This window comes from Beta vulgaris, chromosome 6, assembly GCF_026745355.1.
Source record: "Beta vulgaris subsp. vulgaris cultivar EL10 chromosome 6, EL10.2, whole genome shotgun sequence".
Classification (NCBI taxonomy): domain Eukaryota; kingdom Viridiplantae; phylum Streptophyta; class Magnoliopsida; order Caryophyllales; family Amaranthaceae; genus Beta; species Beta vulgaris.
The window spans coordinates 39,420,772-39,426,771 of NC_079207.1; positions in this window are offsets into that span (position 1 = coordinate 39,420,772).

Consider the following 6,000-nt stretch of genomic DNA (forward strand, 5'->3'; position numbering starts at 1 on the left):
GGCCGGAAGGGGCACTAAGTATAGTGTCTTCCCGACCAGGAAGAACAAAACGATACCCCAGTATAGGCATAGCCGAGGAAAAGTGTCTAAGGTTGGGGCATACTCTTCCTAGGAAACTATTGTCGTCTTGGATGAACCTAGGGTCAAACAAGTGGACGGCTCCTCTGAATCGCTAGACGGATTAGAGGAGACCTCCACCTTATTGGCCTCGTCCGTCGCCATATCTTGTCCGAACGTGCTGGGTTCGGAAGACTCTTTGATAAGACTTTGATCCTGGACGCTTCCAGTAGAAGTATTTTGGCTTGCTGACCGGGCGCTTTGAACTTTGCGCTCCCCGTCAGCAGGAATTCGTCCGGTTTATACCTCCATTTCCGAGCTGGAGGCCGGAAGGTTCACCCCTCATCTAATGCGAGTTGTTTGCTTGACGCGTGCCAGATTACCCTGCACTAGGGTAAAGACTGGGTCGTCTGACTTTGCCGTCCATGTCCAAAATAATAAAATGCATGGCCGGCCGAGATAAGCCGACTCTAGAATGTGCCGAAGAAGAAAGGCTATTTGTTCTAGGGTCAAGACCAACCCTTGAGCGGCCGGGAATGTTCGATGAAGAAGACGAATTCATTTTTTCTTAAAAAATGTGAAAGTATAAGATAAGAAGTAAACAGAGGAAAAGGATACCTGTTGAAAGTGCTCGAACGGATGGAAAGGACGAGATGGACGAAACCTTGGACGAGTTGAAAACACTTAGCAAGATTTTGGACGAAGACTCTTTCGCTCTCTAAATTTCAGTAAAAATGGGGCAGAGTCTCTCTCTCTAGAAAATTTCTCAAATATGTAAAAGTGATTTCAGAAACGACAAAGGGACATATTTATAGAGGGGTGAAAATGACCTCCCCTCTTGGTAAAAGTAACTGTTATATGCCAAAACCCTGGAAGGTTGACCTTATGACATCGGCTAAATGGCGCCCTTTTTATCTCGAAAAAAGAGGGCAGTTCTCGTCGGTTAAAAGAGGATACCAACCGTCTTGGCCCCTAAATGGTAAACTCCTCTTTTAAGGGGCAAATGTTGTAGCCTAAAAATCAACGGCTATAAATGTGACACGTGGCCCCATCACAGCCTTACAAGTGGCACTTTGCTACTGTGGTAAAGTACATGGATCATAAGCTTGTATGGACTAAAGTACACTTTTCTGAAGAAATGTGTAGTAAAACCCTTCTTATGGCCCAAAATTGTACTTAGCCCCAGTAAACACAAAGAGCATCTTTGTGTAAAAGGGTGATGTGTACTCTCCAATCAGTGATCGCCACGTGTCACATCATTATTCCTTAGCCAATCAGATGCTCCCAAATTAGGGTGATATCAAAGTACAACAGTCATTTCAGACACTATAAATAGTCCTTGAATCAGGAGAAAGGGACGTTTTTTCAGAGCATAGTACTGTTATTCTACCATAAATACTCTCTCTCTCTACCTTCTCTCTCTAAAAGTTCCTTCATACTCCTGATACTTGACTTAAGCTTCAGAGGGGGAAATACCACGCAAACCTCCAAGGTGGGTCCCTTTTTGCAGGTCCAAAGGTGGAGCTCAGGTTCAGGTTTTGAGTCGAGACGTTATTACACAAGTCTCCTATTCTAGAACCTACTGTTGGGGATAGAAGTAATTACTTACGAGTCTGGCACTATGGAACAGATGGCACCTGGGCTCATTCTTCTGCTGAAGTAGATGAGTCTTTCTTAGATTCTTATCATAATCTTTCAGGAAGCATAAATACTACCAGTGATGTTGAAGCTGCAATCATTACTCAAGGCAAAATTTTGAATGACACTCAACAACAAATGTTGAATCTCAACTTTAATATTGATGAAATAAAAGACATCATCTTCTCTATACCATATGATAAATCACCTAGTATTGATTCTCTAGTCGCTTCTTCGAGAAAAGCTGGGACATAGTTGGGACTGATGTGGTAGCTACTATTCAGGACTTCTTCAGAAGTGGTTGTATGTTAAAGGAGATTAATGTAACTACAATTCCTTTAATTCTAAAGATCAAGAGCCCCTCTACAGTGGGAATAGAATGACTGTCCCTAACCACAATAATATCACTTGTTTAAGTGTGCAAGGGAGATTGAGAATGAAAGATAAACTCTTTCAATTCAATGGATGTTCTGATGATACATGATGTTTGTGTGGTTTCCATGGTGAGACTAATCAGCGCCTATTCTTTGATTGCGTTTTCAGTCAACAACTTCTTTTATGAGATGCTCAGATGGGTAAGCATTGATTGCACATTCAAAAATGTGATGCAATGGATTAATTGGAATAAAAGAAGAACTGAAGGGTCTAGATAAGGAAGAAGGTTTTCTACATGATTCTAGCAACTGTGACTTATCAGGTGTGGAGAGCTAGAAATGAAGCATATTGGAATATGAAGTGTACATAATTGATTGTATAGTAAAGGAAACCAAGTGTATAATTAAATGTAAAGGAAATTTTTGTAAAATGCTAAATAGAGCGGCAGAGATAGCGAGTGGTTCACAAATTTGTTTTCTTAGGTCTTTTTTTGGCCTGTTTGGTTTCTGCCTCTCATTGAGGTTTAGGTTGTAAAGTCTTTTGGTTCATATTACTACTTACTTAATTACCAAGGGATGTTCATTATCTTACATTAAAAAAATGTTAGATAAGATAACTATTATTTGTAGTGCTTATTCACATTAGTATAGCTAAATCCTTTTACACGCGTCTCAAGATATTAACTCATCCCTTTTGTTTTCTTTAGTTTACCTATTATTCTTTTTGGGATGTCATATATTAATTTATATGTTTTGAATATTATTCTGCGTTTTAAATTGCAATTGTCTAATCACCAATATTTTATTGTTTGCTAAATGAAACTTCACATTGTCAAAACCATGCTTAATAAGATAATTTGTTTAATCAGTTGAGGTGTCCTATTAATATTTTGATTTAATTAAGTTCTCACCAAATTAAATCTTGTGTTAAAAAGACCAACTTTCAACATATTCGTCTATTTCTGCAATTCATCAATTTAGGTTTACCCATGTGGTTCAACAAACAACTATTTTGTGCCAGATTTTCTTTTTTTTTTTACACAATATTTTTTATCATTAGGTGCTAGAAAAGAAGACAAATTTATATGTTTAAAATGATCGACTCTGTCACCAGAAGGATGCTGAGGAAATTCTAGATGGTGGTATGGGTACTTGTAAGCCTATCACTACTCAGCAGGAAAATGCCATTATGTGGTTTGAATTCTATTTTAAATTTTTGGAGCATATTCTAGTTTCGATAATTACAATAGTATATAGATGAAAACGTAAATCCGGGAATTTCCAAAAGAATAAAGGAACATGCATGCTTGGATATATGGTAGATGAATAGATCCATGTATCACTCTTTTGCAATAAAGAAAGAAACTATAAGAAGTCAATATATTCAATGTATACATATCGCTGTCAAAAAAAAAAATATGTATACATATCAGACTATCAACATGTATGTCAAGTCTTCTACGAAAGAGTGTTGTTTCGATCGTTTATTGTCTGTCTTTGTTTATACAGTCATGGGAAAGGCCGTAAGACAGTTTGACCCTCAATTGTTTAATATTTGTACAAAATTTTAAAATTGTTAATCGGGAAGTAGTCATATATGTATTTTTGTTTACAACAGTGTTGGTTGATTTCAATATTGCTAATTCTTTGCAAATATATTTATGGTATTTGAGTAATTTTTTTCTTTAGGGGCTGGTATTTGAGTAATTAACTACTATTTTTTTAAAATTGTCTGTTTTAGTTTGAGAACCAAGAAAACAAAGTAAGCAGAAGAGAAGGGATGACTAGAATAGTGTTGAGATAGAGTAATATGGTATGAGCTTGTTAGAAAAATTTAGTATTGGATTCGACTAATTTTATGTTAAAATTAGACCACCTAATCTAATAATTCATGTCGAATGTAACATGTTATACCATAACTTATACTATAACAACATTTCACACGTGGGAACTAATTCATGTTATTATTACTCATTTTCCTGTAATTGTTAGCGTATTTTATATCATTTTGAATTTGTCTCATTTCATTATTTATAAATTTGTTTAATCTCCTTTATAAAACTATTTCATATCATTATTAGTCAACTTATATTCCATTTTTCATAAGAATAATGGGCGCAAACAAAAAGTAACGTTGGCATAATCAGGCATATGTATATGATCACATGGGCCCGTAGTCATTACATAGGCATAGGGGTGTGCACCGGTCCAAGACCGGCCCGACAGGCGGAGCGGAATTTTCTTGGACCGGAATTTATTTTTTCAGAAAAAATAAATCTTTTTGATTTTATTTAAATATATTTATAGATTATATACATTAAAATTAATAATTTTAATAACAATAATCCTAAAAGAATAAAAAGTAGGTTTTAAAGTTTCTAACTTTCTACCTTAAATTATTTTTTTTACATATAAACTTTTTTTTACTAAGATAATAGAAATTCTGGTCCAACCAGTCTGGATCGAAATTTTTCCGTTTTGCACCGGACCGTCCCTATATTCGGGGAAATCGAGACCGGACCGGAATCTTCGGTCCGGTCCGAAATCTCCAATCTGATCCAAATTCCGGTTCGGACCGATTTGTGCACACCCCTACATAGGCAACATATTTATTCTGTACTTTTACTCAAAAAAATTTGCAATTACATATTTATGCGCGTGGTCCACACCTAGATATACACATTTGGCCCAATGACAACAATTGCAATTGCTTCAAAACAATGGGTCAACTGGTATTAAGCATGTAATTGACTAATTACATTAATGAAATTATATTTATATTTTTGGGTAACATACTACATTCTAAGAAAAAAGTTAGATAACAAATTTTTCATATTTATTATTCGTTTTTTTCACAACTACGCCCGAGTTTTCAGGAAATTCACGAGATACACTTACATATTTAAAAAATACCTTGGATATCGCTTAATGTCACGAATATACACCTGAATTCCCTTAATGACTTACGAAGGTAGCCTTCGTTAGTCCTAACCCTAGTTATCCCTAGTTAACCTAACTAAATCCTAACTTCTAACTCTGCCCTAACTCTAACCCCTAACCCTCCCCCATCCTCCCACCACCCCTGCAGCGCCCCACCGCCGCGGCTACATTGGTTGTATAGTAAGATATTATCCACTTCTTTATTAAATGAGTAGGAGTTGAATTAATCAAATCTCACTTGTGGAGGATGGAGTTGGGAACGCTTAAATGCCATATGTGATTAGGTTGGAGCTAGAAGTTGTTTTAAAAAGGATTGACTGATCATTGTCAATAATATGGACCATAGACTAACTCATTGGGGTCGTGTTAAAAAGATATTTAAGTTTAATATTTGTAAATGGAGTAATATAATAAAGTTTGATTAGTTGATTAATGCTACAAAAGTAAGTTAGTGCCGGAGTTTAAATAAGTAAGTAAACATGAGCATATGCATTGCCTTAAAGATTCCTCGAGTAGTTATTAGAGCAGTGTTCCGGTAGAAATGAGTTCAACTCGTTTTGTGTAATCATAATCTTGGCTCTTTAAATTGATTGTTAGTTTCTTTATTATGCTAATTGGAATTAAACTGATGGTATAATATGAACCTTAATTAGTTGGAACCTGGAGTGTGTTGTGAAAGTTAACTCTCCTTGGTTAATTCTAAGAGAGATACATATTATAATTGTAATGGTTGTTGGTGCTTGATAACGATTATTATCATTGTTGAGGTAACTGTAGATTGATAATCATAAAGTTTGTAAAAGAGTACAAACTATTTATATGCAAGAGTATGAGTTAAGAGTAAGTGCTTTAATAACTCTCGAAAGTTTATCCTAACTGCGAGACGTTTGTCAATGTGATGGATGTTCGGTTGAATATGATTGTGAATTAATTGTGCTTATAAGTTTTATGACTGGAATCGGATTGAACGTAAATGCATAAAAATATTGAA